This window comes from Bos javanicus, chromosome 16 (assembly GCF_032452875.1).
Source record: "Bos javanicus breed banteng chromosome 16, ARS-OSU_banteng_1.0, whole genome shotgun sequence".
NCBI classification, from domain to species: Eukaryota; Metazoa; Chordata; class Mammalia; order Artiodactyla; family Bovidae; genus Bos; species Bos javanicus.
In genome coordinates this window covers 34,349,130-34,371,432 of record NC_083883.1, presented here as the reverse complement: position 1 = coordinate 34,371,432, position 22,303 = coordinate 34,349,130, and the positions used below count along the sequence as shown (strand labels likewise).

Sequence of the window (22,303 nt, the reverse complement as noted above, 5' to 3'; positions counted from 1 at the left end):
TCATCATGTTAGCTGCATTCCATCAGTTGTTGTGGTATTGTTTTTAATATCCACGTGGACCATGGCAGGTGACCAACTGACCCCAGGGGCTTCCGGAAAGGAAGCTCTCCCTTAGTCCAGGTCAGACCACCACTTCATGTCTTAGCAGGGCTGGCTAATTTCACTGCTTGTCAGTTCACCTGAGACTGTTTTGGAAAAGGCATTTAAACACCAAATGCAGTATGAACAAGTCTTTGCCCCTATCTTTAACTAGCAAAGCAAGGGATCCTTGGTTTTTCATTTTGGGGGGCCCAGTTATTAATAGCACCCAAAGTGGCAACTTATGAGGCTAAGATGAAGATGGTGCTGACTAAATTTGGGTTCTGGTCATGGTCGTTATCAAAATATATTAGACACTGGCCTCTCCCCTCAAGGTAGTCACAACTGATTTGGGCCTAGAAAAGACCTCTACACATAGGGTTAAAAAAAAGCAGTAAACATGGGAGAGAATATAATACATATCCTTGTGACATAGATAGGTAGGACAAGTGTTTAAATTATGTTTTACTTTGAAGAAACTCAGGGTCAAAAGAGGCTAAATGTCACCAAATTCCCATGACTGGTAGGCTAGGTAGGCATCATACAGTTTCCTACATAATGTCTTTGAGAGTCACTTTGAGCAAAGGGTAGTTAAGATTGTGTATCCTGAACCCAGATGGCTTAGCATCAAATACAGGCTCTACTACTTCTGTGCTGTGTGATCTGGGGCATGGTACTTAATGTGATGGCTTCCCTGGTGGCTCAGTGGTTAAGAATCTGCCTGCCAAGCAGGAGATGTGGGTTCGATCCCTGGGTTGGGAAGATCCCCTAGAGAAGGAAATGGAAACCCACTCCAGCATTCTTGCCTGGGAAATCCCATGGACAGAGGAGCCTGGCAGGCAGCAGTCCGTGGGTTGCAAAGAGTCGGATATGACTGAGTGACTGAACGGCAGTAGCACTTAATGTGAGGCTATTAAATTATGTGAATTGGTTAAGAGAATTGAATGAGTTATTATGCAGAAATGTTCAGAACAGTGCCTGGAGTATAGGATGTTTTCAGCAAACACGAGGTATGTGAGTTGCTAAAGTGTTCAGCACAAGGAACAAGGTATAATGGGAAATCGAGCTTATGTTGTGCTTCAGGAGATGCAAGTTCTGTTGTTCCTGTTCAGAGTGGGTAAGTGGCTCAGGAAATCACACTCAGGTATGATAGGGGAAGTCCATCCTACTGATATCTTTAGCAAAGTTAGAATAAAATGATCCTTTTGTTCTCATGCTACAATCCAGGGCTACTGCAGCCTATGGAATTATATGAAATTAATGAAGGACATATTATTTAAAATATCTGCTTCTGGGGCCCCTGGTCTCACTCTTGTGGGAAAGTTAATACGCAGATCTCCATTCTTGGTAGACCTGAGTGCTGCCTCATAATAATGCATTCCAGAACACTCTTGAGAAGCCTTTGAGATTTATAACCTGTGGGGCACCTTGTACTTAGAGGGCTCTAAATTCCAAGTAACACATCTCCATTTACAACCCATGTGCTGGGACCCTCCCGGAAACTGTTTTCGACCATCAACTAAAAATGTGATCAAAGAATTTTTTTTTTTTTTTTAATCCTGTTCCACTTTGATCTGAGTTGAAGTCAGTCTTGAAATTAGGAGCCTGAAAGCTCTGGTAATAGAGGAGAGAACCAGTGGGGAAACTTGACTTACAGAAATCAGTTCATATCCAGTGAGATAAAGGGGACACAAGGAGGAAGAGGGCAGAGGGATCAAGGTGAGCCTACCTGAGGTGACAGCCCCTTTCTCACTCCATCAGAAACGAGGAGGGACTTCACGAGAGCAGCTCCATCGCTTTATTTGAAGAGGGCTGTCTGGTAAAGCACATATGTGAACCGTAAATCCAGATTTTAGTTGCATCAGCTCCCATTTCTTCATGTCAGTATCAGAAACCTCAGAATATTCCAGTACCCCTAGCACGTAATTTTGATTTGGAAGGCTTCTGTTGATAGTTCATTTTTATTGAAAGACTATTATCTTGATAAAAAGTTTTCTGACAATTTCAGTGATATTAAATTAGTTTCCAAATATATAATGACAGCTTTGTTGGCGTGTGTTTGTGTGTGTGATGCATTCAAATGCGTATGTCATGTCCTGCCATCTTATAAAAGAACACTGCTTTAATGTTTCACGGTGCTGTAGGGAGCACCCAGCCTTCAGGCTCTGTGTGAGTGGGCACTGCTTATGACACTTGAACCATGGACCGTATAGAATTTGTTAGCATCCAGGGAAATTTGGTAAGGACAAGGAGTTTTGTACTAGCAAATTTCCTTGTCACATGTGCAGTAGCTTTAGGTAAGTCCCACCCAAGGACAACATGATTACAGACAAAAGGGCCACTGGGTTTTAAACAGGGAAATCTGGTTTTTAGTCCTGCCTTCAGTGTTTTACAGCTATTGTTAGTATAATGGGTTTAGAAGACAGACCTGGGATTGTGTTCCAGCTCTGCCACTTACCAGGCAAGATATTGGCAGCATCTCTTAGCCTCACTTTCTTGTCTGTAAAATGAGAATTATAGGAGTACCAGTAATATCTTCCTCAAAGGGTTGCTGTTATGATCGAAAATGGCTAGAAAAGCACTTATCACAGTAACTGCATACAGAAATGGCTCGACACATAATTACTAGTAGCTCACGCTATTGCTTGAGTTATTTTTTTTTCCTAATTTTATTTTATTTTTTAAACTTTACATAATTGTATTAGTTTTGCCAAATATCAAAATGAATCCGCCACAGGTATACATGCTTGAGTTATTTTATTTTCAAGTTTCAGCTATCTCATTCACTGACAGAAGAAAAACTTCTTACATGCCAGGGCTGTTTTCAGAGTTGGATGAACTAATGTACGTGAAAGCAGTTTCTATATGCTCTGAAACAATAACAATAATGATTGTATTTTCATTTCTTGAGAATCTACAAAGTACCAGACACTATACAGGCTATCTCTAATTCTCACCACAATCCTGTGAGGCAGGTAGTATCACTTTATATTAGACATGAAACAGGCTTAGAAGGATTCACCTTGGATCGTGTTCAGATTTCAACATGTATTTTTTAAAAATTTAAACCCGTCTTTCTACATAGCCATATCTCAGTGATAATAACTGAATTGTAATGATAGTTTATTGTCCCTGTTGATAGTAGAATTAGGCTCAGTATCTTCTCTGAGCTGTTGTGTCATCGTTAATTAGTACAGCATGTCGTTTAGTCGCGAAGTCATGTCCGATTCTTTGTGACCCCGTGGACTGCAGCATGCCGAGCTTCATAGACTGCATGTATTTTATTAAAACAAATGATTTTGATGAAATGTACTTAATATGCACTCACAAACCTACATGTGTATCCACTAAGCCCTAGGCCTTAGTGACATGTACCTATGAAGGAACATAGCAGCAGTTATATTTCTATATATATTTCTATAACATGGCAGTTATAGAAATGCACGTGCTGTCCTCAAGGTGAATAATTTAAAGAGCATACTTTTTGAATCGATAAATTCTGATATTTTTATTACAATGTTCCATTTTTTTTAGTAATGTTGCATGTCTTTGCATTTCAGTTACATGAAGCTATATTCAGGTTGTAAATTACAAGTAAATGGAATTTACTGTTTGGTCCCCTTGCCTGAATACTAATTGCCTGAATAACTAACTGGCGTTTTGCTCACCAGCTAAGAGTGATCTGCTTAGACTGGCATATGTGACCCTGGGCATATCCATGAGGTAATGCTTGGGTGTATAACTGTAGTTGCACACGTGGGCCCTATTGGTCTGTAAGTGAGACAGACATGGTCTTTTGAGTTTGGCAATTCCTAGCTGAATAGCTTTGCTGAAGTTTTGGGATCTTTTGCTTCTTTTTGTGTAATTCTAAGTGTTAGTCTCCTTATCTAGCCAAACTGCAATAATAATACCTACCCCTGAGAGCTTCTTGGCAGGCAAAGGGCTATTCCATGCTCAGCAATCAAAAGATATAGTTCCCCCCACTCTTCCTTGACTTAAAAAAAAAAAAGTTGTACTTTTGCAACAATGGAGTCTCTGCTTTGCTTTTTCCCGCCTTATCTTTCCACAGACTTGGAAAACAATGTATGGTCAACTGACAAATGGGTCAGAGAGATTTACAAGAAAACCAAACACTTAGCTTTTCTCCTGTAACTGAGATGGCGCCGTTAGCAGTGTGGTCCCAAATGCAGAGTGCCCTCTGCCCAGTGTGCTGGGAATGTCCCAGCCACCCCATGCGGCCAAGGCTACAGTAACAGCCCCTCACCCTCACTTTTCAGGGGTTTGCTCCTGAAGTCAGCACTCTGGCCTTGATCACTCAACATGTGTCTACAAGGTTTCACTTTTAGTTGAAAAGAAACCCATAAATTTCACCTGTGTCTTTGTGATTCCCAGCTTGATAGAATCTTTTAGAATGTTTTTCTAACGTCCCCTCCCCCCCGCCCAACTGCTCTAAGTTGTAAATGGCCAGATTTCAGTCATCAGGAGAGTAGAAAATGTATTATTTTTTTGCAGCCTGTCTTACTGGGGGCCAGATTCCAAGGAGGCAGCCCGTGTGCTCACAGGCCAGGAGAGCCAGGATTTCAACAGTGTCAACAATCTTTGCTCATCATACCAAAAAAGCAGCGTGTGTCGGTGCCGACTCATTAGCATACAGCCGCGCGTGCTTGCTAACAAAGCAGGCTCTGGGTATCTGCTAGTTTCTCAGCTTGTCTGTCTTCCTTGACCGAAAAGAAAAGGAGAAATTGCTTCAGGCAAGGGTGCTGTCCCTCTCTTTCGACAAGAAAGCTTCACAAGGACTCCAGGAGGGAGAGCTTTGAAGTGGTTTTTTCCAATAATCACTCTTTTGGAAAAAGTGGATCATCCATCCTTTGTTTTTCTAATCTTGATTTAAATCATTGACAAGCAAAGAGATCGCCATGTTGTCTAGTAAAAACGGATTCAGCCCTGAATAACTGCAGTCATCCCCATGATAGTTTTATTTAGTTAGAGTCCGTAAAAGGAAATAAGGACATAGGCAGAGGTACACACACATGCCCTCCTCTTGGTCTGTCTCTCTATCCTTCTTTTGTTGGGGGGATGGAGGGAAGAAGAAACGCACAAGCAGATGTGCTGTTAGATCTACAGGCTTCTGCCAACCATATGGCATCTTAAAGAAAGATGGTTGGAGCGTCTGGATTAGCAAAGAGTCGGGATGGGAAGCCATGTGTCGTGTTGGTACAGGCAGTTGTTTGAGCTCTCTCTAAATGGCTTCAGGAGATTGTGTAATGGAACAAATGGTCCTGCGAGCCCAGGAACAGCCTTGCCGCTGCTGGAGAGGCAATTGGCCCTCGGGCGCGTACTGCTTCCCTATCTCCAATCCTCCCCCACCCCCACCCCAGTATTGTGTATTCTTCTTTTAATGTTCTCTAAACTCTGAGAATTGACTCAGAACTTTTCAACGTCTAATTACACTCGTGAGTTCTCCCCGCCTCTGTGTCCTGCCTGAACTTTCCTCTCGCTGTCTGATCTGGTGATTAACGATGCTCGATGCTCGGGGGCTGCTCAGCTCAGTGTCCTCCGCCGGCGCCGCCGCCCTCCGCAGGAGTGCGGGCGCCGCACACCAGCCTCCAGTGCTGCCCGACAAAGGCCTCTCTGGGAAGGTTGCCCAGCTACTGGGGGGAATGTTTTCGACCACCAGAATTTCCAGAAACCCCCAAAGATGGAAAATGTTTCATTTCCCGGTCAGGCAGCTGTAGGTGTTGAGCACACCAGAGATGCGTCCTTCATTATTTTGGCTCTCCTGTGAGATAGGAAAAAAAAAATTATATTAATTCCATAGCATTGAAGACTCTGGAATTTGAGGTCACACATGCCATTTACCCCGCAATTTGAGACCTTGGAATTCTATTCTCCAATACAAAGAGTAAGAGAGTGTAAGAACTGAGACACTGAGAATGGCAGCAGGTTGGCAGTATTTCAGCCGTGGACAAGTCCTCTGACCATTCTTGTTCTGAGAGGCTGAGGCAGAAGGAGCCATGAGACCTCCCAGTGAGAGCAGAGCTTTCGAGTTGATTCTCTTCCCCAAGCTCTTTGGACATTTTAGCTACGTTTTAGGGCAAACAGATCTTATTTTATTCTCATTCCAGGGCCATTGCACATACGGTGCAGTATCTTTAGCTGCTAGAAAAGTTAGGCCCACCTCCTCCAAGGGGGCTCTGAACCCTGAGGCTCTAGGTGTATCATAAATCATAGTTAATGGAAGATGAAATGAACAGTCGATCCAGTCAAAGAACTGGTCAGTTTGACCAAATCATCAGACCGGTTTGAATGAAGTAGCTGGGTCAGTGGAGGTTGCTGGTCTGGCCGGTGCTGCACCCTAGGGATGGGAGGGCACTGAACAGCAGCGCCTTCCTTAGGCTTTGAGCCCCCGCTCCCCTTCTCAGAGGCAGTGAGCCCAACTGCACAGGTCCCAGAAAATGGGGTCAAGTGAGAAGTGTTAACATCCAGGTTAAGTGGTATACTGTCGGAAATGGGAGGTTACCTTGCTTCTACAACTTCTATCACAGGAACACTGAGCAAGGAAAACACATTCTAATTTAACACATTCAAAATTTTGCTTTGTGATGATCAGTCTTCCCCCCACTCCAAAGGAAATGAAGCCTAGGGCTTGTGTGACTGGGCTGCAGGAGAAGAAAAGGATGCAGCGATCTGACATCTGAATGTTTTCAAACTGTCATTGTGTTTACGTACTTGTGGCTGAGGCATTTGATTTTTAATGTCTCGAGGTCATCAGAATAATTTGAAGATTGTCACCAACTTTTTCCTAAGTAGTTATTTTCTACAGGGATAATAATGTTACCCAGAAATTTCAGATGAAGTGGTATTTCATTTTTTGTGTGAATTTTTTTCATTTATACTAAAAAATTATTCCTATCTCATATACATAGATTAAAAACATTATTTTTTTTCATAACTCATTTCATACTGAACACAGTATTAGGCTATTCTTCCTCTGTCTTCTGAATTTAGGATCAAGGGCATGGGGGTTGTCTGTGGAAAGCATAATTTTGATTATCTACCAATTGGAAGAAGCTGCCACTTCAGTTCCTTTTACCATCCAAGTGTACCCTGGTCCCAAATTTGTCAGCATTAGAATTTCTTGAAACAATGCAATTAAACTGCAACATATTTCCTAACATTCTTAATTAAGACAGTAACTGGAAAATGTAGATTAGCAGAAGTTACTGTTTTTATCAACATATTTTCTTTCTTTCCCTGCACCATCACATCCCCCTCCCCCCACTCTTTTTTGCCTTTAAATGTCTGATGTCAGTTTCGTCCACATGTACATTATGCACATGGCACCAAAGAAACAAAGTGAAAAACTCTCTTTTAATTCCGAGCTGCACGCCCAGCGCCACATGCACTGTCTGTTACATGTCGCTTCTTATGAGGTTCATGCTGGGAGTTTCTTTTTAAAGGCAAAGTGTTTCTGAAGGAAAGAGTTCAGGTTGGGCAGATTGTGTTAGAAAAATCTCACTGTCTCTGAGTGGAATTAATATACTGATTATTCTGTGCAGGCTCAAACTGGCAGCATGTGCAAAGTTCAAGAGTGTCTGGGAATTGAAATATGGAGGAGAATTCGGGAGAGTGAGCAGAGACAAAGAATTGGAAGTAGGGTTTTAGAAGTGAAACTAATGGTAACTTTGTAAGAAGGGAGAGGGAGTTCAGGCATGAACAACTGTGTCATCAAGCAGGACTGGAGATATTTTTATGGAATCATAAAATCATTAAAAAAGTCCTGTTTTCTATGGCACATTTTAGGGTTGATCATAAAAGTCAGTTTAGTTATTGGATGAGAACAGGGAAAAATTAAAGACATATCATACCCAGCACCTTTTAAATTTCCATTTCTTTAAGATATTTGCCAGTTTCAATTAAGTCACGTGAGAAGCTTAATCAGTAACATAGATATTAAATGGGTTGTAATATTTCTTCAGCATCTCTATTAGCAAGTTTTTTTTTTCTGTTCAATTAAAATTTTTTTCTGTTTAAAATCATGAGTCCCTCATGATCAGCAAACTGATTAATTTTTGTTATTGTTTACAAATAAGGAATTGAATGTAAGAAAAGCAAACAATCACTCAGCACTTTCCCATCACAAGGAAACTTTTTCCACATTGCTTCTCAAGGGAAATAAATTGGGACGTGAGCTTGGAGTTAATGAAGCTTTCATCCGTTTCCCTCCTTCAACTGCCATCTCAGCTTAATCCTCTCCTTCTGCCAAAGTCCAGAGGCCTTGCGAGCCCCCGCGGAGCCTCCGGAGCCAGATGCCGGCCAGCGGGCCTCCCCCGCCCCGCCCCGCCCCGCCCGCGGCCGGCCCGCCCGAGCATGCGGCCACCCATCCCCGGACCGGGCCGAGCCGAAGGGAGGGCGGGCCGCTGGGCTGCGTGGGGCCCACCGCGGCGGCGGCGGCGGGAGCCGGTGCTGGAGGCCGCCCTGCCCTCCGCGGGCGCCCGAGCGCAGGTGTGGGGCGCCAGAGGCGCTCTTGGAGCCCGGCCGACCCTTCAAACCGCAGAGACATCATTGCCCGGCGCTGGGTGGGACCCGGGCTGGCGGCTCCCAGAAGCGTCGTGGCCCCGGAAGGCTTTGCCTGGTGGGCTCTTGGAACGGGCGAGGCACCGGAAAAGACTCGTCCTGGGCGTGCACAGCTGCTCTTAAAGCCATCTTCGGAATCTCACTAAAACTCTCTAAGATGAAGCCTTTTATTGGTGGCATCTAGGATGGGAGGGGGGCGAGGGGGACCTACCTTCTCTTTGGCGGTTGCTCTTTTCCTAAAGGAGGAAATTATCTCTGGGGTTCACGACTTAGGATACATAGTCCTCCCATCACTCTGGGGGTTAGGGGTTGGAAAGATGTCAGTATCCTGACCACTGAGGGATGGGATACAGCCTGAGCAGAGCAGCAGGGTAAGGCTGCGGGACCACCCTACCTCCATCCCCCAGCATGTCTGTCTCTGTGTCCTGAAGCCCTTCATCCCCTCTGGTCATTGGCTGTCAGGGCAGTGATGTCTACTGCCCTTAACCTTGCTTCTCCCACCACAACCACTAAGGAACTGCCATCTACAGATTAAATGCTGGATGGATGATTTAGCATGTCTGGGTTTTTTTCTTAAAATCTGTGCACTGTGGGCTGTAGAGATTCCTAGTGGGACTCAAGTACAACTCTGTGCCCACTGAGAGGGGCCTGCGGTGTGCTGCCTCTTATCACCCAGAGTACCCCCCGCCCCCAACAAGGCCTCTCCTTTTCTTTTTCTTCTGCCCATCTTATTCAGAGCCTCCACCCTCTCTAAGACCATCCTGTGGTGATACCCTCAACCCTCTGAGTTGAATCCTATCTCCCTTGCCATTTCAAAGACTGCATGTTTTGTTCACACAGATGACTTCTGCTTGGAGCACCTAAAAGTTGATTGATGACAAAGAGATGGTGCTAGACATTTTTATTCCAAAGCAATCTCAGTGTCTGTTCTCTCTGCCATCTTCCTCAAGGCCACATGAGCTACATGGGGCATTTTGTTTACTTGTGCTACTTTTAAAAAAAAGAGTATGGAGTGTTAGAAACCTGGACTGGTTCTCTTTCCACTTCTTAAAATTCAGAATTTTGCAACCCAAACACGAAACAATTGATGTAGTTGGTTCCTTCTCCCCCACGATGGCGCATAAATGGGCAGGATCTGACTTCTCTGCTGTTTGAGCCCACTAGCAACCACATGAACCCTCCGGCAAGCCTAATCACTCTGATCTGCCATGGACCTTCTAGCTGGAAGAGTTATGCCATCATATTATCCCAACACTCTTCACTGTGTGGAGGATCTCCTTTTACTAAATGATTTATTACTCTTAGCAGAATTCCTTTGGCCGCAGATTTTATTTCTGAGTCACTCTGTTCAGCTCAATTGGTCGCCTTCAGTTACCGTGGCAACCAGCAGATGGGGTTCTTTGACAAGGGTCAGCGGGGAGGCTGCCTCAATGTAGATGGAAGAGACGCTAAATAAAAAAGCTCTCAGCGTTGACAGTTCCGTAGTGGATGGCCAGGAGTAGTTATCGAATTACTTGCATTAAAACCTAATTAAATGTGTGCCACTAAGTGCGCCGTGGTGACTGAATCCGGTTACTTAGCCGCCGTGGGCTCACTCTCATTTCATCATACCTCTGTGACCAGTCTGACTACCTCAAGGGTAGGGCTATCCAGCAGGAAGGGACCAGAAGGATCCTCACTGCAGTGTGGAAGCTAACATTCCAGGACCACTTGGCACCAGGAGGATCCCCTTAGAATAGAATCTTCCTGAAAATGCCACACTGTGCAACTTTTCATAAGTATGGAATGATTTCTAAATAACTAGTTTTTGAAAAGAGAGTGCTCAGGCTTGAGTTTAGGCCAGGTGTGGCAGGACAGGTGGTGTGGGCTTTTCTGCTGTTACTTTTAAGTGGCCTGCCTGGATTCTACTCTGCAAAGGTTGTGATTTTCAACAGTTTTCAATCCTCTGTCCTGTTTTTCTTTGCACAGTGGGGTGGTGCTTACCATGATCCTGCTCTTGCTTTATAAAGAACTGATTAAGGGTATATGAGACTTAAGGCAAACGGTGTTCTGGGTTCGTCAGAGTCTGAGATTCTTGCCATGTCAGCTCCTATGCCCGCTGTTTCTCTGATGTGGATTCCTTATGAGGCTCAGTCCTCCAAGGGAACTACAAGCTTAGCCTGGTCAGATAGCACATGCACTTTAAGACTGCAGGGTAGCCACCCAGCAGATGTTCCTAACTGACCTGAGGGGAAACTGTGCCTCCTTTGCAGAGGCAACTGTGTTCTAAGCAGTTGGTTCAGCAGAGAGCCGGCAACGCTGTCAGGGGCTCCAGGGCAATGCCAGGGCCCTTGGAGTGCTCTTCTCAGGCTTGCCCAGGGTCCTGTGGCACCGGAGCAGCCTCAAAGGAGGTTTCCAGGCTGGTTTTGAAGACTTCGGCCTCTGGTTCCTGCCCCCTTCATGCCAGTGCCAGGCTGTGGACAAGGTCAGTGTGGGTCCCAGACCAAGGAGTTAGGAACAGAGATTGAGAGGGTTTAGAAACTGTTATGTCAATTAGGTAGTGCACCAGCGTTTTATTTGTCTTTCACAAAACTATCAGTCTGCAATCAAGGGGAAGTGAAAAAACAACTGCAAACCCAAAGTTCTCAGCTCTCCTCACTGAGCTAGTTAGAAAAGCAGTAAGCTAGAGAACGCCTTCTTTTTCGCAGCCCTGGTGTTAAAAAATGGCTGTGTCAGCCGTTTCTCAGTATATTGTCCAGTGTATCACCTTCCTAAGGTCCTCGCCTAAAATCCTTATTTTTCGGTATGGAACAGAAGTCAGGCCTTTCAAAAAAAGGGTTTTGAAATGCTGCCGAGCACTAGATCTGGAGTCAAGAGATATGGGTTTCAGTCCCAGATTGACTCTAGACAGTTTGTGTGACCTTGGATAAGTCACTTGCACTCTCTGGGCCTCAGATTCACCATAATGGGCAGGACTGAATGGCCTCTAAGGTGCCTCTCATGTCTAACATGACCTGACCCTTCTGAAGAGACGAGCAGGGGTCTTTTCCTCACTGCTCTCCTAAGCCACCACCTGCTTTACTCCACAGGCACCCAAGGCTCATTGGAAATTAGAGAGAATGAAAAATTAAAGGGAATCCCGTTGTTGTTCAGTTGCTAAGTCATGCCTGACTCTTTCGAGGCTCCGTGGACAGTATTCTGCTAGGTTCCTCTGTCCATGGGGTTCTCCAACCCATGGAGTGCATTGCCATTTCCTATTCTAGGGGACTTCTCAACCTAGGGATCCAACTCGTGTCTCCTGCACTGGCAGGCAGGTTCTTTACCACAGAGCTGCCAACGAAACCAGTAAGTGGGGGGCCTTATAGGAAAGTAAACTGTCTTTATCAGAAATGTAAACTCTCTGCAGAATTGCATGACCATTAGAATGAATTTCTCCACTGAAATCATTATTGAAAAGGGTAGATTTGAGCAAAGGATATTTAAACAGCAAACCAGCCATAGAAACTGCCTTAATTTTCTAAGTGAGGATAACTGGCTAGAATGCGTTCCAGCTTCCTGAGCACACGGCTTATTCTCACTGATTCTGTATGGCCACAGTAATGAAAGAGAATTTCATAAAATGTGGCAGCAATTTTTAAGCATTGGAACAAAGTGCACCACTTTAAATTAATATGGTTTATTCACCAAATTAATTACCTAGAGCAGTGGGGTAATTGGGTTTTCAAAACTTTGACTTGGGCAACCTAGGTGTACTGTTCCAACTACATAGCCAGCAGTATTTGAAGACAGGAACACTAAAAAATTCTGTAAAGTCATAGGATCGTAGAATTTTGGAGTTCAAAGAGAACTTAGTCATCTCCTAGCCCAGGGGCTGGCAAACTTTTTTTCTAGAGGGTCAAGTAATAAATATTTTAGGCTCTGTGGCCATATGGTCTCTGTCGCAACTCCCCAGCTCTGCTGTTACTGTGCAAAAGCAGCTGTAGACAATACACGAGTGGATGAGCGTGGCTGTGCTTCCATGAAAGTTTATTTAGGGGAACTGAAAGTTGAATTTCACTGGATGTTCATGTCACAAAATATTGTTTTTCTTTTAATTTTTTTCAGTCATTTAAAAATGTATATTAAAAACATTCTTAACGTACAGGTTGTACAAAAACAGACAGTGGACCAGGCTGGATTTGGCCTGTGGTGTGAAGTTTGCTGATCTATTTCTAGCTTATTCTGTCATTGCATATGTGAAGAAATTGAGATCCAAAGTGATCACACGATTTCCCTAAGTGTGTATGACTGACAGCAAAACTTAAGAGTAGACTAGGATAGTTTTCATTTATACATGGGCTGCTTTGATGATTAAAATTGGAGCCTCACAAAAAAAAATCATTCTCCAGAAGAAGTCATTTTGTATGTGATTGATACTGTGAATTATAGCATACCCGTGGTTCTTAAACTTGAGAATTGATCAGAATCACCCAGAAGGCTTATTGAAACATATATTGCTTGGCTGCATCCCCAGTGTTTGTGATTCAGGAGATCAGGAGGTATTTGCTCAGTTTTAAAAGTGGAGAACATGAGGTTGAGAGAGGACAAGCCTCGTGCCCAAGTAAAATCAGTAGTTTGTGATGGGATTTTGAACCCATGCCTCCTGTTTCCAAGTCCAGTACTCATTCATCTCTTCTAGGATTCCTTTAAGCGACAGATTTCAGTAGCATACCTAAAATTATTTGATTTACATGTTATGTTCTTACAGCAACAAAGTTATTAAATATTAAAGTGTGCTCACACTGTAGATGAAATTACAGTTATTACATTTGGCATAAACATTTTCTACTGGTAAGTGGTTTGCTTCTGACACATGTATCCAGCACCTTGCTAAGTGCTGGAGTTGGAGAGCTGAATAAGATCCCGTTCCTGTCCCTGAAGATATTCATTGTTCAGTGGGAGAGGCAGACCAGCAGTGACTGTAGTAAGCGGGGATAAGCTGCATGGGATAGAACAAGCTGTGGAGGGATTTAGAAGGAAGGAGGCAAGGAAGACTCAGAGACAGGTGACGAGGGGTGGTCCCATCCATGTGAGGGGGGCACAGAGGGAAGAGCATGTCATCTGTGGCTCGTTAATCCTGACTCTGCCCCCTCCTGGTTGTCTGGTGGTGGTGGTTTAGTCACTAAGTCATGTCCAACTCTTGTGACCCCCATGGACTGTAGCCTTCTTCTGTTCTCCAGGCAAGAATAAGAATTCTCCAGGCAAGAATACTGGAGTGGGTTGCCATTTCCTTCTCCAGGGGATCTTCCCAACCCAGGAATCGAACTCAGGTCTCCTGCACTGCAGGCAGATTCACTACCAACTGAGCTATGAGGGAAGCCCTCTGGTTGTCTGAATTTGGGCAAACGACTAACTTCACTGTGCCTCGCTTTTCTCATGCACAAAATACAGACAATAATAATGTGTACTGTGTAGGATTGTTATGAGAATTAATTTAGCTAATGAGTACAGTACTCCTTGAGTACAGTAAATATTAGAGCACTCTACTGGGGCTTCCCAGGTGGCTCAGTTGTAAAGAATCCTTCTGCCAATGCAGGAGACATGAGTTCAGTTCCTGGGTTGGGAATATCTCCTGGAGAAGGAAATGGCAACCCATTCCAGTGTTCCTGCCTGAAAAATCCCACTTACAGAGAAGCCTGGCGGGCTACAGTCCATGGGGTCACAAAGAGCCAGACAAGACAATGACTAGTCACATTTTACAGTCACAGGACGTGCACCTTTGAAATTCATATGTTAGTTGAAAAATTGCTCTTCATTTCCATGAGGAAGCCCCTCTCCCAGGGAAACTGTGGGTCTGAGCATTTTGAAAACACTTATCTCTGGTCTGAAAACATTTCAGGACAAAAGACATTTTACCATGACCACCACCGAAAACAAACAAAAAACCACCCACTGTAGTTTGGAGGGAGCTCCCAGGTTAAATGTTGAGTGAAACTCAAACCTCTGATCAAAAAACATGCATGCATGAAGTTCCTGGCCACTTCTGGGTAAGTAGGGAGCTGGGCTGGAGAAAACACGTAGGGAGTGGCCCCACAGCACTGGCACCACGCTCACAAGTGTTCATTTGATTATTATGCCTCATAACTCATTTAGACACTGCATATATTTTGTATGTATCACATACAACATACAAAAATTTAAATATATGTATTCACTTGCTTTCACAGTATTCATAGCAAATGAGTGTCTGAAGCATAGGACCAGAGCTGGCAGCTTGCACTGCTTCTGTTTTGCATACGATATTTTTCCCAGCCCACTCAGCTCCATAAAGTTGTTTTGTATTTCACCACTTGCTCCATCTTATCTTAAAGTCGTGCATATTCTTTTTTTTAATGTTGGTTCTGATCATGCCTGCGGGGTGTGGCAGAGAGCATCAGTGTTGGATCAATAGAAGCGAGTTTAGGCCTAGCTCACGTCCCAGTCTCCTTTCATTGTATCTGCACCCTGGGCCTTCTTGTTCCCATCGAAACTATTGCCCCTGCAAAATGCAGGCTAAGTCTCTTAGTCGTGTCTGACTTTTTGTGACCCTATAGACGGTAGCCCACCAGGCTCCTCTGTCCATGGGATTCTCCAGGCAAGAATACTGGAGTGGGTTGCCATGCCCTCCTCCAGGGATCTTCCCTACCCAGGGATCAAATCTTCGTCTCTTTTGTCCCCTGCATTGGCAGGCAGGTTCTTTACCACTAGCGCCACCTGGGAAGCCCAACTGTGGCCCCCCGCCCCTCCCCCACCTCCTGCCAGTAATTCCCGGGGAGCCTTTGCACAGGCAGGCGCACGCTGAGCACTCTACTCCAGCATGGGCACAACTGCTCTTCTCCTGCAAGAGGCCCCAGTCTGCCCAGTGGTGACAGGTCCTTAAGGAAATGGACCCTGTACCTGAGATCAGGATGGTGACCCTGGCCTGGGTGCCGAGTAGCCTGGAAGTGTCCTTCCTTGTGGTCATCCTGCCCTGTGAGGCAAGGGAGGCTCCAGGACTTTGAGAGAAGGGAGAGCTTGACCTGGCTGGAGCTCCGCTGGGCACTGGGACAGTACTGTGCAGACAGTGGGCACATCCTGGGGGTCTCTGGGAGAGGAGGGGATTCCTGCCTGTTCTGGAGATGAGGTATAGGCAATGGGAATTGTTGTTTAGCTGATCAGTCGTGTGCTACTCTGTGTGGCCCTATGGACTGTAGCCTGCCAGGTTTCTCTGTCCATGGAATTTCCCAAGCAAGCATATTGGAGTGGGTTGCCATTTCCTTCTTCGGGGGATCTTCCCTACCCAGGGGTCAAACCCATGTCTCCTGAATTGCAGGTGGATTCCTTACCACTGAGGCACCTGGAAAGGCCAAGAGAAAGGAGCATCCAACCTAGGCATTGAGCTTGGAAAGCTGAAGGTTCCGCTCTCTTTCCTCCTGTGTGAAACCTCTGCGTGGTTGGCAAGCTGTTGGCTTCTCCTTGCAGGAGGGGCTTCTGGCTGAAAGGCTCCTCCTCAGGTCCCTGAGGGCAGCCCCCCTCTCTCCTTTAATTACTCCATGCCTGGTAGAGGGAATAGCTCAAAACAAGGGGCCTAAACAGAACATGAAATTGCAAACTCTCAGAAGGACAATTATGCTGAGACCTGAACACTGAAAACAAGTCATTTCCAGCCCTTTGAGATCAAAGTCCTCTGAGGACTTTGAGGAGTCATAGTCCAGGCAGAGGGGGCCCCCAGCTCTTGGGTGGAAGGAGCAGAAGGGTGCCTGGGGGCTGCTGACCTCAGAGGCTGGAGAGAGGGTGAGACTACCCAGAGGGTAGGCCAGGAGGCCTGTGTCCACCTGAGGGGGGCCCTGCACCCCTTCAGGTGACCCCACCACAACCAGCTCCCCCACCCTTCAGAGCATCTCCCATTGAGCTGCCTCTTCTCTCGGCTCTTTACCTGGGGTGGAATAAGGAGGCCACCAAGCCGGTCTCTCAGGCTCAGGCTCACCTTGCCTGCTTCCTCTGCCTCCAGGAGGAGGGCTGCTTGCTTCCCCGGGTGCCTTCCTGCCTCCAAAAGCGCAGCTCCCTTTGTGTTGAAGACGTCTTTTCTCTCCTCCAGCACATCCTGCCCACTGGCTCAGGTCTCTCCGTCCCCAGCTCGCACTCTTGCTACCTTATGCTCAGCCTAGCCCCTGTCTAGGATAATCACCACTCTCCCGTGCTTGTAACCGGCTTCTGCCACAGCCTCCTTCTCAAGGGAGGGGACACTTACCAGCTGCCCTGTCCCCCCTGTGAGCCTCACCCATCTCCCAGCCTTCATCCTCACTCCCGGCACCCGTCAGTGTCCTCTGGCTCCCTGCCCTCAGCCTTGACAGGCGGCTGTTCCCCAAGACCTGGGCCTGGCCGTGTTTCCTCTCTCTGCAGCAGAGGTTCTTGGCCAGTAAGTGGTAGGGGCCCAACCTGCTGTAACTGTTGACATCATGAGAACTGTATCCCGAGGGCTGGTTGGTTTGCTGAGTCAACTCACTGAATTAACCAACCACTAATGGTGGTTAAGAACACCTGTACTTGGCCAGACTTTGCCTCCACCCCCTACCGCTTATTCCCTGCATGACTTTGTGCAGGTTAAGTGAACCTGTCATTTTCAGTTTCCTCGTCTGTAAAATGGGATGATGATCCTTTAACAAACTTGAACACCAGGCTTTCCCAGCACGTTCATGGCCTCACCTCTGAGTGGGTTTGATTGGCACAGCTAAAGATCCATCCAGGCCCTTCCTCAGACCCCAAGCTGAATCGCTGCTGGGTGGGTGAGTGGGTGTCTGACGGGACCTCACCCTGGCCCTGCACCTCCTCCCATTCTCTTTTGGTAAATGGCAATGCCATTGTCTGAAGCACAGCATCAGTATTTGTTCGTTTAGGTCAGAGCGTTACTGGGTCCAGCATTCCCTCCCTCGAGCAGCCTGTGGTCAAGCCACACTGCCCACCCTTGTCTTGGCAGCACCACCTGCCATGTGGAAGGCCCTGCCCTGGCACCTGCCAGACCAACACTGTTCATCTTTGCACATCCCAACTTGCCAGCTGAGTGACCTTGGACTGGTCCTATTTCCTGTCCTATATCCAGGACTATATCCTGATATAGTCCTCTATCCTATTTCCTATCCAAGTGACCTTGGACTGCTGCTACTGCTGCTAAGTCGCTTCAGTCGTGTCCAACTCTGTGCGACCCCATGGACTGCAGCCCACCAGGCTCCCCCGTCCCTGGGACTCTCCAGGCAAGAACACTGGAGTGGATTGCCATTTCCTTCTCCAATGCATGAAAGTGGAAAGTGAAAGTGAAGTTGCTCAGTCGTGTCTGACTCTTAGCGACCCCATGGACTGCAGCCTACCAGGCTCCTCCATCCATGGGATTTTCCGGGCAACAGTACTGGAGTGGGGTGCCATTGCCTTCTCCCGACCTTGGACTAGTCCTATATAATTCAGTTTCCTCATCCTTCATGAAGTTGTCACGAGCACTAAGAAGTTAATAAATAATAAGCACTCAGCAGGCAGTAAGCACTCAGTGGACGACGGTGATGACGGTGATCTTTCTCCTCAGTAGGCACAAGCCTTCCTGGCTCTCCCCTTGCCCCTGTTGACCCTGTGCTTTCATGCCTTGGTGATCCTCTCAGTGCAGCACCTGTTTTGTCTCCAAAATTAGTAGGGGAACTCCTAAGGCAAGGAATATTTTGTAACTCTCGATGTGTCATGAGAACTGTTTACCAAGGGTTGCTTGGTTTGCTGAATTTAACTCACTGAATCAACCAACCTTTAATGGTGGTTACGAACACCTGCACTAGGCCTAGCCTTGCCTCCGTGGCCTGCTGTTTATTCACTGTGTGACTTCGTGCAAGTCAATTGAACCTGTCCATTTCAGTTTTCTCATCTGTAAAACAGGATAATAATCCTGGCCATAGCTCTTAGGACTGTAGTGAGTTTTAATGGAGGGGTGAGCTCAGAGGCTCAGCAAACGTTAGCTATTGTTTGTGGTGGTGGCTGCAGCTGGGATTGGATGAAGACGTGAACTTAGAAGGACAACAAAAATGAGAGCAGCAACCACCACGGAAAATAAAAGACAGTGTATGTGCCAGTAGGACACCCCCAAAAAGCTAACTGACAGTAATAAAGCATTCGTGAATAGGGTGGGCTGGGTTGTACAGCGTTTGGGGAAAGCGGTTACAAAAAAGAACTATTTAACTTTTTTAAAAAAATCTGTTTTCCCAATATTCAAAATAGGCCTTGAGAGGGCTACCATTGAAATACTAATATATTTCCTTAACAAAGTCCTTTTTATGTAAAATCTGGATTGTTGGCTTTATTTTTTTTTTTTTAACAAATGTGAGTTTGGGTTTTGTTGTTGTTTTTACTTTTTCTGAGCTTGTTTTATTGACTTTATTGCTGTAGTAAAGTGGCATGATGTTGGCTGACTCTAAAAAAAGAGGAAGCGTATTTTTTAAAGGGCCTCCTTAGAGGAGTTCGGGTTGAGTCACAGTGAGTCCATCCTTGGCTCTTCGGCTGTGAAGCTAGTGAGGCTTCAGCTTCTGAAGGGAAGGCAGGACTTTCCTTCAGGTCTCACTCCTTTTATCAGTTGTGCTTCCACAGGAAGGAAGGGCTTCCCTGGTGGCTCAGTCAGTCAAGAGTCTGCCTGCAATGCAGGAGACCCACGTTCAATCCCTGGGCTGGGAAGATCCCCTGGAGAAGGAAATAGCAACCCACTCCTGTATTCTTGACTGGAGAATTCCACAGACAGAGGAGCCTGGTGGGCTACAGTCGTTGGGGTCACAAAGAGTCAGACATGACTGAACGACTAACACTGTCACTTTCCTGCGGGAAAACCCTGATGAAAGGCTCGCACCTGGGACTTGATTGATCTGGTCTGGGTGGGCCTGGGCTCCTGCGTGACTGCTGCAGGGATCCAAGGCCCACAGTTTGCAGAACACGGCCAGCTGAGCCTCATCTACGTTCTTCTGGGGCTCCTTTGGAGGAGGGTCTAGGCAGGAACCAATCCCATTTCTGGTGGTGAGTGGTGTGGCCAGCCCATGGCTGGCTGTTTATGCTGTGCAAACAGGCTTTGGCTCAGCCCAGAGCCCTGGATCAGGTAGCCACTCTTTTCAGGACCCCATAACTACACACCAAACCCATCTATTAGCCTGAATATTATCTCATTGATCAATTCACAGAGCAAGAACCTCATGGAGGGTGACCACTCCTGGAACCTTCTTGACTTTAAGCCTTGATGGTATCACCTATTTATCACATGTTTCTGTTTCATTTGTTCTAAGCAAACATGAAGCCAGTGGGCTGCTATCTCAATAACTCTTAGTCTGTGGCTCTCTCTACACCCAAGACTTGATTGGAGGGGAAAGCCATCTCCACATGGTGGTTTACAGTGCTTCCCTGCAAGTGAGGAGGTTTTTTGCTTGTCTGATTGTTAGATAGTTTGCTTCTCAAGGGCAAGGCTGTTCTCAACATCTCTGTATCTTCACTGGTGCCCACTCCAGTGCTGGAGAGCAGAGTCACTACTCAGATCAGCTGCTGGATGAGCCTGGGCATAGTGCCCCCCTTTGCCAGGCTCCCCACCCACTGAAGCCAGCTGGCCTGGCTTCTCTGCTTCCTGAATGTTCTTGCTTCTCCCAGCCTCTCCATGCTGAGGATGCTATAGAGGAAAACTTCGGTTTGGTCTGATGCCAATGGGGTAGTTTTGAGATTTTGTTCTCAGGAAAAATTGCTCCACGTAAGAGCATGGTCGGTGGCAGTAGGGGCAGACTGGGCTTCCCAAAGCTGCAATGCCATGGGAACTTATTTTTCTCTCCTCCCATATTAGAGGGACCGTAATGGGGGCAAGGGAGGTGGGCATTGTACTTCATGTAGTACAGATGCAAGAAAGTGCTCATACATGGATGGACAGGACCAGACTGTAGCCCAGGCTCTGGGCGAGGGAGACCCTGAATCTTGTCCTAAAGTTAAAGTGAAAGTGTTCGTCGCTCAGTCGTGTCTGACTCTTTGTGACCCCACAGACTGTAGCCTGCCAGGCTCCTCTGTCCATGGGATTCTCCAGGCAAGAATACTGGAGTGGGTTGTCATTCCCTTCTCCAAAGGATCTTCATGACCCAGGGATCAAACCTGGGTCTCCTCCATTGCAGGCAGATTCTTTACCATCTGAGCCATCAGGGGAACCTGGTCTTCAGTTCAGTTCAGTTCAGTTCAGTCGCTCAGTCGTGTCCAACTCTTTGCGACCCCATGAATCGCAGCACGCCAGGCCTCCCTGTCCATCACCAACTCCCAGAGTTCACCCAAACCCACGTCCATCGAGTCGGTGATGCCATCCAGCCATCTCATCCTCTGTTGTCCCCTTCTCCTCCTGCCCCCAACCCGTCCCAGCATCAGAGTCTTTTCCAATGAGTCAACTCTTCACATGAGGTGGCCAAAGTACTGGAGTTTCAACTTCAGCATCATTCCTTGGCAGCTACAAACACAGGAAGGAGGATCTAAGCCTTGTCCTTGGTCCTTGCTCTCTCCAGAAGCAGCCGTGGGCAGGGGGTGGGGCATAGGCTTGTGGGCACAGCCAGAGCTGGCTCCTACCAGGAGAGCATGTGCAGTGCCTGCTAGATGCCTGCCCCAGTATCTTCAGTTCAGACCTCTCATCCTTGCAATGTGGAATTTGGAGGAGGGGTGGTAGAAAGCCAGGTGTGACTGAAAACCCGGAGCACGGAGTGCTTCTTAGGAGGGTGCAGGGGTGTGGACTGGGTTGCAGTAAGTGTGCCTGGTGGGGCAGCTTGAACAACCACTCAGAGCTTGAGAAGGGGGCGGGTCAGGCAGTAGGTGCCACCTGGGCAGTGGGGAGGGGTGCAGGAGGCAGAGGACTCTGAGGCCAGTGTGAATCAAGTACTAGACCACTGTTAGGTTTCCCAGGGTGCAGTTTTAGGTTCACCTGTCTCCAGATGCTGCATCACTTTTAGCAAACAAGTCTACCCATTGCTCCCCGAGTCCTAAATGTCTGTCCTCGCAGACATTCAGTTGTGCTCAAAGCCCCTCCCCCCCAAACGCAGCCGTCAGAGAGCTTGAACGGAGGGTGGGTTGAGCCCAGTGTCTCCAGAACAGTCTTCGAATTTCTTGACTCACTGTGGGATATGTAGCCTGGAGTTTTCTTGTGAAAACAGAACTTAATTTCACTGCTGGTGCTTTTGGTCGACGAGGACCATGAGGAAGGGCATATGATCTACCCAACTTCTTCACAGACCAGTTCTCGGTAGTTGTTCAAGGCTAAATTTAATCCAAGGCCTACATTTCCATGGGTGAGTGTGCTACTGGTTGTAGGAAGCTGTCTTTGGACAAATGTGGATAATAGTTTGAGTGAATTAGCAAGTCTGGAGGGGAGAGTCCATCAGCAGAATGACAAATATAGGATCTTTAAAGACATCTGGTCAGCGATGCCGGAGCTCGTGATTGACTGAGTGATTAATAATGGAAAACCCTTAGTTCAGTGTTTCCGCCTTCCCTCACCCACGTCCCCAGCCGCGGCCGGCCGTTTGCTCCAGCCTGCCAGAGACGTTTCCCGCCGAACAGTGGAGGCACTCAGGCCCCCTCATCTTTGAGCTCTGTGAGTTTAAGATTTGAGTTTTTCTTGAGTTTTATCTGTGTGCTCCCTAAATAACAA

The 22,303-nt window shown here is 46.7% G+C and overlaps 1 protein-coding gene across 8 annotated transcripts in view; it reads left to right on the top strand.

The window, feature by feature from the left end:
- Positions 1-22,303, top strand: part of SDCCAG8 (SHH signaling and ciliogenesis regulator SDCCAG8) — a 244,759-nt gene that overhangs the window by 211,594 nt on the left and 10,862 nt on the right. The window lies entirely within an intron of this gene.